Source organism: Narcine bancroftii, chromosome 1 (assembly GCF_036971445.1).
Source record: "Narcine bancroftii isolate sNarBan1 chromosome 1, sNarBan1.hap1, whole genome shotgun sequence".
NCBI lineage: Eukaryota > Metazoa > Chordata > Chondrichthyes > Torpediniformes > Narcinidae > Narcine > Narcine bancroftii.
The window spans coordinates 209396767-209406953 of NC_091469.1; the positions used below are offsets into that span (position 1 = coordinate 209396767).

A 10187-nucleotide genomic window follows, 5' to 3' on the forward strand; every position below is an offset into this window, starting at 1 on the left:
GACAGGGTGGAATGGCCGTATTTATTTAGAGTTCTGGCCAAGCTCAGATTTAGGCAACTGTTCACTGATTGGGTTAAAACTCTTTATTACAGACCCAAAGCTAGAGCTGCAACTAATGGACAGATCTCGGCAACATTCCCATTGAGTGGATTGAGCCGGCAGAGTTTCCTCTTATTTCCAGGACTTTTTGTCTTGGCCATTAAGCCCTTGGAAGAGGCAATTAGAAAAGACCTGAATATAAAGGGTTTTATGGTGGGTCAGATAAGCCACAAAATTAATCTTATAGCAGATGATATAATTCTGTATTTAATGGATTGTAGCAGCCCACAGCCCACATCTCAGGCCAACACTGGAAATGCCCTTTGCATGCAAGAACTCGCATGGGCTGAGAAGCCTATTTCCATAGGCCATTAGTGGAACGGTGAAACTGGCCTACCACCACCGGCGGATCACAGGGGGCCCAATCAGGGCCCAGATGTTAGAACCGACAAATCAGTGACCGGCCCACTCAAACCACGCCCCGATGGTGACGTGGCCGAGCACTCTATAAAAGGCAGAGCTTCCCCTGACTAAACTCAGTGTCGAATACACTCTACCGGCGTGCACATCTTCTTTTCACTGCAAGTTTTGAGCTATAGCCCAGGAACTATAACCTGGCTGTAGCAATAGCGACCCTGCTAATTAATTCCTTTACTAAATTACAGATTCTAATAAAATCTTACGGCAAAGTTTCAGGATAAACTGAGGAAAAAGTGAAATCATCCTACTAACAAATTTTGATCCCACTGTGTACCAGCGAACAAGTCCATTCAAATGGCCCTTGCGTGGCATCACATATCTTGGAATAATGGTGGATGATGATCTTCAGAATTTATACAAACTCAGTTACCTCTGGCTACTTAGTAAAATTGAATATTTAAGTAGGTCGATGAATTTCCCCATCACTAATTGGCAAGGTCAACTGTGTAAAGATGAATATAGTGCCAAGATTATAGTACCTTTTCCAGTCCTTGGCCATTCCACTACCTTAAACCTTTTTAAAAAAACCCTTAATAAGCATATGGGACAATTTTTCCAGAATATCCATGAGAAAGTTAACATGGCATTATAGGTTAGGAGGTATCCAGTTGCCTAGTTTCAAAAAATATTATTTGGTGGCCCAAATAAGATTCATTTCTTCATTTTTTGAGGGGGACAATACCCCATCCTGGGTACAAATTGGATTGCACTCACTAAAAGAGGAGGTAAACAATGATTTCATGGATGGGGATCATGTGGATTTCAATAGAAGTTGGGAGTAACTCAGATTTTATTTATCATAGGACAGTTTGGCTCAATATAAAGGAATCGTATTTAGATATACATCAATAAAAGGAAGAGGTAGTTTATTTATATTAATCTTAATTATTCTATAAGGGATATTAGAAGATGAAGAGATTAATATGAGACTATTTACAAGATAGAGAGTTATATTTGTATTCAATATTAATTAGAGATTTTTACTTTTTTTTGAGAGATATTGTGTTGCTAACAATATTTTTAGGGTTAAACTTTTTTGTGTTTGGATCTCAAGAGGAGTTGGGAGTAATTTAGAAGTAAGATTTCAATTATTGGAAGATATACATGTTTGATATTGAGATTTGATGAGTGCTTTTGGAGTAACTGTTTTTTTAATTTTTTTAATATTCATTGTGTTTTATTTGTCATTTAGTGGGGAGGATGGAGGAGGGATTAAACATAATACAATGTATAAATGATTAATAATTGATGTCATAAGATCATAAGAAAACGGAACAGAAGCAGGCCATTTGGCCTATCGAGTCTGCACCATGAAACCTCCCTGAGCTAAACTGTTCTTGCATCTAGTTCCAAGTTCTGGCCTTGTCCCCATATCCCTCGATACCCTGACTAATTAGATACCTATCAATTTCCCCTTTAAATTCCTGCAGTGATCCAGCCTCCACAGCTGCATGTGGCCACCAATTCCACAAATCCACAACCCTCTGGTTAAAGAAATTTCTCCTCATCTCTGTTGCAAATTGGTACTTTTTAATTCTAAGACTGTGCCCTCTTGTCTTGGAATCACCCAACAGGGGAAACATCTTATTTATATCCACTCTGTCCAGTCCATTCATTATTTAATATGTTTCTATGAGATCCCCTCTCATTCCAATGAATAGGGTCCAAGAGCCGCTAAGCGTTCCTCACATGCTAGCCTTCTCATTCTTGGAATCATTCTGGTAAACATCTTCAGTACCCCCTTCAACCTTGCTATATCTTTTCTAAGATATGGGGCCTCAAACTGCACACAGTTCTCCAAATGAGGTATATATGACATTGAGCTGTGAACAATGTTTCTGGATAATATTTTTTCTCTATTTTATTTGGTTATGCTTTTGTTTGTGTATTGGGGTGGGGGCGGGGGGGGGATTAAAAAGACAATGAAATATATAAATGATTAATAATTGATGTAATTATTTTCAATGTTGTTTGCATTGTAGATGAAAACTAAAATAAAATGTATAAAAATTTAAAAAATGATTTCATGCATAAATTGAATTCCAGAATTATAGCCAGCAGGACAGACAACCCATTTTAAAACACTGTGATACCTGTGGAGGCTCTGGGCTGAAAAGACAATTGTCATCAAAGACACCTTATGACAACATGCACTTATAACCCTGACTTTGAACAATAGAATGTTGGATGCCTGGTATCATAAGGTGATACAACATCTGGAAGATTGTTATGACAAATGACTTCTCATGTCATTTGAACAGCTGAAGAAGAAATAGGACTTGTCCAATAAAGCCTTTTTTTGTTACCTTCAGTTACGATCCTTCCAATTTGGGCCCTGAAATGACTATTCTGGGACTTGCTGAAAAGGAGAAACTACTCCTTGAAGAAATGTATATAGGTTTATTTCTAGAATGTACCTTTTATTGAAGCCAGGTTTGCATAAGTCTAGGGTTAGATGGGGAGTCAGATTTAGACACAACAATTGACAAACAACTCTGGTCACATCTGTATCAGGGACATTTCTTAGCTACTATCAATGCCAGGTCATTTATAATTTTCTCCATCAACTGTACCTCACCCCACAGAAATTACACCAATATAAACCTGAATGATCAGAGATGTGTTTTAGGTGTGGTGTAGAGGTGGGTTCCTTTTTACATTCTACCTGACTTTGCATGAAGGTGAGGCCCTTCTGGTATGTCCTCTGTGATACCCTAACCAAGATCACAGGAGCCACCTTCCCAGTAGACTCAGAGTTTTGTCTTCTGGGGATCTTTACCACAGTGGGTAGACCACTAACTCATTTTCAAATTAAGTTCACAGAAATTGCCTTCTGTGTGGCCAGGAAATGTGTAGCAGTAACATAGAAATCTGTCTCCCATCTACTCATGGATAGGTGCCTTTGGAGATGAATAGTTGCATCCCACTTGAAAAGGTCACATATAATCTCAGGAAGGGATGCAACACCTTCCTAAAAATCTGGCAGCCTTATTTAGTGGCACCAACATAGGATTACGATCACTAGTGGCTAGGCAGTAGACCTCTGTAAAGATATTAACACTGATATTATTGTGTCTCCGCTGTACGCCCGGACAATGGGATGATCTTCATTATGTTTCTTCTTCATTGTTCTTTCTCTGTTTAATAGGACATATTAGAAGGGAGGGGTGGAGGGAGGGGCTCTATTAATGTTTCGTATTTGGTATGAGTGTTGATTGTTAAATATATTTAAAATAAAAAAATTAAATTGATCAAACAAAAGCTTGTTTGATTCTTGTTTAATTACTGCTGATGTATGGTGAAAATCAAGCAATATAGTCCAAAGATGACAGAGCAACTATGACTTTTCATAATGTAGAGCATGCTGGAGGAACTCAGCAGGTCTCGCAGCATCCATAGTAGGCAAAGATATATTACTGATGTTTCGGGCCTGAGGCCTTTATCAAGGTATGATTTATTCCTCTGGTTTCATTGCCTGAAACCACTGATAAAGAAGAAGGTGCTGTTCAGGAGTTTAAAAAAAAATTTAGACATACAGCATGATAACAGGTCATTTCAGCCCACGAGCCCAAATACACCCAATTAACCTACAACGCTGGTACATTTTTTAGTGGGGGGAGGAAACCAAAGCACCCATAGGAAAGCCACGCAGACACGTGGAGAATTTAGAAACTCCTTACAGACAGCACGGGATTCAAACCCTCGTCACTGGCATGGTAACAGCATTGCGCTAACTGCTAGGCTAACTGTGCCACTTTAATTTATAATAATAACTCCTACAACTTATTCCATAAATCTTCATTAATGAGCTTCGAACAACATGTAAATGCTGGATTTTCTATTTCCAAACATTGTGGGAATGAAAAAGTTTGATGGTCGGTTATAATAAGTGTAACACACAAGTGCTGGAGAAACTCAACAGGTCACACAGCATCTATAAGAAGTGAAGGGTAGCTAACGTTTCAGAACTGAGCCCTTTCTCAAGGTCTGAGCAAAAAGCAGGCAGGCAACCGATTAAAGATGCGGGGGGAGGGGTGGGGTGTGCCAGGTGGTGAAGGAGAAGAATGGAGAAGCAACAGGAAAGGGATACAAGCTCACAGATCATATGATATAGGTGAGAGGGTAGAAGAGAAAAAAAGCTGAGAAGTGATGGGAAGGGTGTAGCTCTGAATGGAGAGGGAGGGGATGGGGAGCTGGAGGTAAAGTCACGAGGGAAAGAGGGAGGCTCTGGGAAGGGTTTACTGAAACTGCAGTAGCTGAAGTTAATACCATCCAGTTGCAGAGTGCCCAGATGTTGATCCTCCAATTTGCAGGTAGCCTCAGTTTGGCAGTGTACAAGGCCATGGATGGACATGTCAGTGTGGGAGTGGTGTGTGGAATTCAAATGGAACAAATAAACAAGGATCCTTTCGGACTTTTTAAAAAATAATGCTTTCTCTTTTCTGCCTTCTTGGAATCACCTCATATTACACTTTTCAATCAGATACATTTCCATTTGACCAGGTTAATAACAGATTAGTTCAGACACCTGGCATAATAACCTTCTGAAAATTACACAAGGTCATTTTTTAATGATCAAGAACCATATTTTGAATCATACCAGACACAAAACAAATGAAGGATCATGGTTATACTCAAGTGTAAAGTAGAAGACAGTGAATACCAATGAAGGTGCAGAAATCAGTCTCTCTCACTTCACTATGCCAAAAACACTTTATGGTCCAATTCATAGAGGATAAAGGATAATTCATAGAACAAGCCATGGACATTTATGAATGAATCCATTGACAGCAATTAATGAATGAAGATTGTAATAACTGGGGACAGAAGCTCTGATACTTTGATCAAGAGGATAATGGGAAATAACAAACAAAATTGTAAAAAACAACCATAATTTATCTATTTCATCATTTTCACATACTATAGGAGACCACTCAGTGCATGGAGTCCATGCTGGTTCTCAAAGTAATCATATTTCCTCACCTGTAACATTCATACCCAACATCATTCAACTCCACCTCTTTCACCTACCAAAGCTGAATGTAATTTGCCGTGGTCAGTTAACCATCAGCAAGCTTATCATTGTGTTACTGGAAGAAAATGGAGCACTTGAAAGAAACCCACGGGGAGAATGTGCAAATTTTACACATCCTTGGATCAGAACACCCTCAAAACCGATGGGTGACAGAGTTTCAGTTTGAGGCATCATTATGCACTAGAATAGCAGCAATAGAAATTCACTAAGACAAAGCAATCATTTTTATTAAGTATGAATAATAACACTTCTTAACTCCAACTTTGTCCCACTATATGTAAGAGTATGTAAAAGTGTGTGTGTGTGGGGGGGGGGGGGGTGCAAAACCAAAACCATTACAGTTCAGGTATAATTCTGAAGAGATGATTCTAAAGTTCAGTTGGTTTTGTTTTGAAAATCCGATTCTTTAGATTGTTGATTGACAGTAATTATAGAGTAGGAGTGAGGCATCAGACTTCTCGACACTCGTGAGGTTCTTGTCAAGTAGTTTTCAGAGAATTCTTTCTTAGTACGAATGATTTCCCCCTCTTGCATGGAGGTTTCAGTTCTTGTGATCTCTGCATAACAATTTCACAAAACCAGGCAAGTATTACATGAAGTGTCCATGTCGAAATGGACACAATAGGACCGCCCTCTCTCTCTTAAAGAGACAGCCAGAAGTGGTCATTTTCTTTCGAAACCCACTTATTCTGTGTTGTCCTCTGAAGAGAAGTAACACATAATGGTACCTTTCTGGTTACAGTATCTTCAATCCTGTCTTACTTACAGGATGGACAAGCAACTTGTTCTGGTTTCAAAAGTCTCTGATTTCAGCAATAAGTTCTTTGAAAATGTCTTTAATCATGTGATGTGACATCATTGCTGTCTTTGAAGTTACTTCACATCTATATGCTGAAAGCATACGACTTTATCTCTTCCAAAAATTTTACAAGCCAATGCTTCCAATCTGTCTGCCAACTACAAGTAAAAGCCTGTTATTGTTTAAAAAAAATGCCATTTAAGTCTCCATTCTAACAACATAGGTAAACAAAGAGATGTCCTCCTTGAGCAACCCATTGTCCTAGATCAGTGGTCCTCAACCTTTTTCTTCCCACTCACATACCACTTTAAGTAATCCCGATCCCATCAGAGCTCTGTGATGAATAAGGAATTGCTTAAGGTGGTATGTAATTGGGAAGGGAAGGTTGAGAACTACTACTCTAGAGCCAATTGTTACTGAAATATTTTGCCTGAGAAAAATTGTTAATGGCCCATTTCCTTTGAGGTTACAAAATTGCACATAATGAGTCAATTAGGTATGGTTAAAACAGTGGTTTTCGAACTGTTTACAAAATAACTTTAGTAAAAATATATAGAGAATTTTATATACCTGAAGATTACTATTACAGTTTCATCACACTGCTTTCCAACAAAGAAAATTTTGAGCTTTTTAAAATTCAATATTTTAATCTGCAATCTATCATTTATCTGGTAGATTTTACATTCCTAGGTTATGCAATGCGAAGATATTTTTTTTTCCAACATTGCATTCCAAGATGTTGAATTTGCAATCAGCAATCATATCATATTTGCCTTTAATATGTTATCATAAATCATATTCTCATAAAATTAAACTCCAATTTAACAATCGTCTATTTTAATGTTTCATTTTACTCAAAAACACTAATGGACTATGAATTAGGGTAAACAGTAATCGGTCCCATTGCATTGCACATATAAACCTCAAAATTATGCAAAGCCCATAGAAGGGATAGTGATTATTTTTCAACAGTAGAATAATTATTTTGATATTAATAGTATTTCTTAGATACATAAGCCGCTGGGTCTTCAATATTATAACAGTCATTTTTTTGGTAATAAAACAGCTCTTGTCGCTTCATTGACTGCTAAAAATAAATGGTTCTCCAAAGTCAGATGACTTGAGCAAGGCTTTTGACATAAAATGGCTTACACTTTGTCAAATACTTTCTGACAAACCTTTGTCCAAATAAACATTTCACCCTTTTTTAGAAGGTTAGTCAAAGGTATGGCGATCTCAGCAAAGTTTTTACAGAACTCTTTATAATACCATACCAAAATATCTTCTAATAGCTTTCTTACCCGTGAGTACAGGAAACTTAAAAATCATCCGAACTTTCACCTGATCAATTTTTTTTGACCAACAACATAACCAAGATATGTAAATATAGCATGGCCAAATTCACTTTTAGGTAAATTAGTGGTTCTCAAATCTTTTTGGGCTTCCGGCCCCTTAGCTCCCAGGTCATACTCCTAGCATCCCCTCCACACTCCCAACACACACACACACACACATACAATGAACACACACCTCTTTCCAGATATTAGGTCTTCTGCATATTTAAAGCAGCAACTAATCTTACACTATAAACAAGCGTATGCATTTCACAAATAAAACTTTTTGTAAACCAACTTATTTAGTAATATGAAAGGGTTGATTTACATCTCACCTATAACTACATTGTCTTCACAGTTTTGATGGGATGGATGCGCTTGGTGCAGGGACATCAGCTTCTCAACATCAGTCCTCTTAGATCCCCACATTCAGTCATTTCCAATTTATTTCTTTGCTTGGAAAGAAGCTGGGTGACTGGACTGAAGCCTCACTCTACTAAATATGATGTTGGGGAAGGCAATAAAGTATACCTTGACTTTGTTCCACAGTGCAGGGTAATGGTCAGAAATGCATTTTTGTAACCAAAAATTTTGATGTGATTTTTTTGAACTTTGTCCTCAGCTCAATGTCATTTTGGAGTGAAATCAATTCTTCCTTCACCATTCCTGTTTTTTCATTGACGATAACGAGGAATGGATTTATGACCCAGTCTGGTATTTTAAACAAAAAAAAATCCTGAAATCTGTCAGACATGTCTCTAGGGAGCTCATCCAGGTGTGCACAATACACTTGAAGGTCATTGTCTGGTATGATCTTCTATTTCTCCAATTCAGAGAGGCTCAGAAACTGGAAGAGCTCACTACGGGCTATGTTACATCTGAAAAACTGTAACTTGGACAGAAACATGGAGAGGGCTGATTTGGCTTTGATCTTTGAGGTTAATCTCATTTCCTTGCAGTTGCAAATTAACTTTGTTGAACTTTGTGAATACATCTGGCCAGTAAGCAATGTCATGCTTGATGTTTCTTGGTTCATCACAGAGAACAGAATTGAAGTCTTGGAAGAATTCAACAACTGTTTTAAAAAGTGAAGAAACGTCTCAGGCAATTTCCCTTTGACAGCCCATCTAACTTTAGTGTGCAACAACAAATGCTCAAAATCTTCATCATTCTCAGTGCAGAGCTGTCAAAACATTCGGGAATTGAGAGCATGTGTCTTGATTTTATTTATGGCTGTGATAACAGTGCCTAATTATTTGTGGAGTTGACAACTTAGGTTTTGTTGCAACCAGATGTTGCCTGTGGATTACACAGCAGGTACAGCTTTTTACAAAAAAACTGATGAAGCCACAATGACGACCTGTCATCGAAGGTGCCCCATCTGTTGCACAAGCAAGAATGTTGGAAAGCGGGATGTCTTTCTCTTTGAAAAAATTCTCAACACAAAATACCGAGTCCCCTTTTGTATCCGTTTCTAGTTGTCTTTCAAATTACAGCTCTTGAACCAAAGTTTCCTCTCTGATGAAACAAACGGAAGCAAGAAGCAAAGAAGCCTGGCAGAGTGGACTCATCTATCTGTAAGCCAAGTACTGCTGTCCAAAGCATGCTGCACAATGTGCCTTCAGTGTTTTCAGCCATTTCATCCACTCTTCTTTGAACAGAGTTATGACTGAGAAGAATAGCTTTCATCATTTGTTCAGGTGACTGATGTAAAACTGTGCGCAGAACCTTATTTACCGCTGGCAGAATAAGCTCTTCTCCATTTGTATGAGATCTTGACAACACTCCAATTGTATGGATCTAGCAATCAGCAATGAGAGACATTGTGTGATGCATGCAAACTATGACTGGATGGTTGCGGGGTGCCAGCAAACATATTTCCACTCGTTTTCTGTTTCTGTAAGCTTTCTCGAAGTGACTGAAAATATGCTTAAGTTTTTGTCTGCTTCCTCAGAGTGTATTTTCTCCAAATACCCAAGAAGCATGGAAGGTTTTGTGGCTTCATTTGAAAAGAATCTTTCACACAGCAGACACATGGGTTTCTGTTGTTTATTTGGGGCTGATACAAATCCATATTCCCGATATTCCACACAATATTGCCAACACATCTTTTTTTTGTTTGCTAGGCTACGGCCATATTTGATTCTTCAAAAAAGAAGTCCTTTGTAAAAATCATATCAATTATGACAAAATGCAGCAGAAAAAAAACCCCACAGTGAAATTTAATAGCAATGCAATTACCTCTGCAGCCAGCCCTTCATATCCGTAAGTTCTGCATCCATGGATTCAATCAACTTTGGATCAAAAATATTCAAAAACTAAATTTCATCAAGTTGTAAAAAAGCACATGCTGAGCTCTATGCCATTTTATATAACAGGTGACACCTCATAGCCTGTATATGTATAACATGTATATGTGCATTTATGAAATGTAAGTTAATGTTGCCTGATGTTACATAAATAGAAATAAAAATATTGTGTGCCACTATAGAGAACAAAA

The 10187-nt window shown here is 38.0% G+C and overlaps 1 long non-coding RNA gene and 1 pseudogene across 2 annotated transcripts in view; one reads left to right on the forward strand and one right to left on the reverse strand.

Moving 5' to 3' along the window:
• LOC138748309 (uncharacterized) overlaps positions 1 to 2848 on the forward strand; it is a 46313-nt gene extending 43465 nt beyond the window's left edge. For both annotated transcript variants that reach the window (XR_011347946.1, XR_011347931.1), the window contains one exon: positions 2566 to 2848. This is a non-coding gene — a long non-coding RNA (uncharacterized lncRNA). The remainder of the gene's footprint in view (positions 1 to 2565) is intronic.
• Positions 2849 to 8079: 5231 nt separating this feature from the next.
• On the reverse strand, positions 8080 to 9969 carry LOC138753760 (protein FAM200C-like; annotated as a pseudogene).
• Positions 9970 to 10187: the final 218 nt, after the last annotated feature.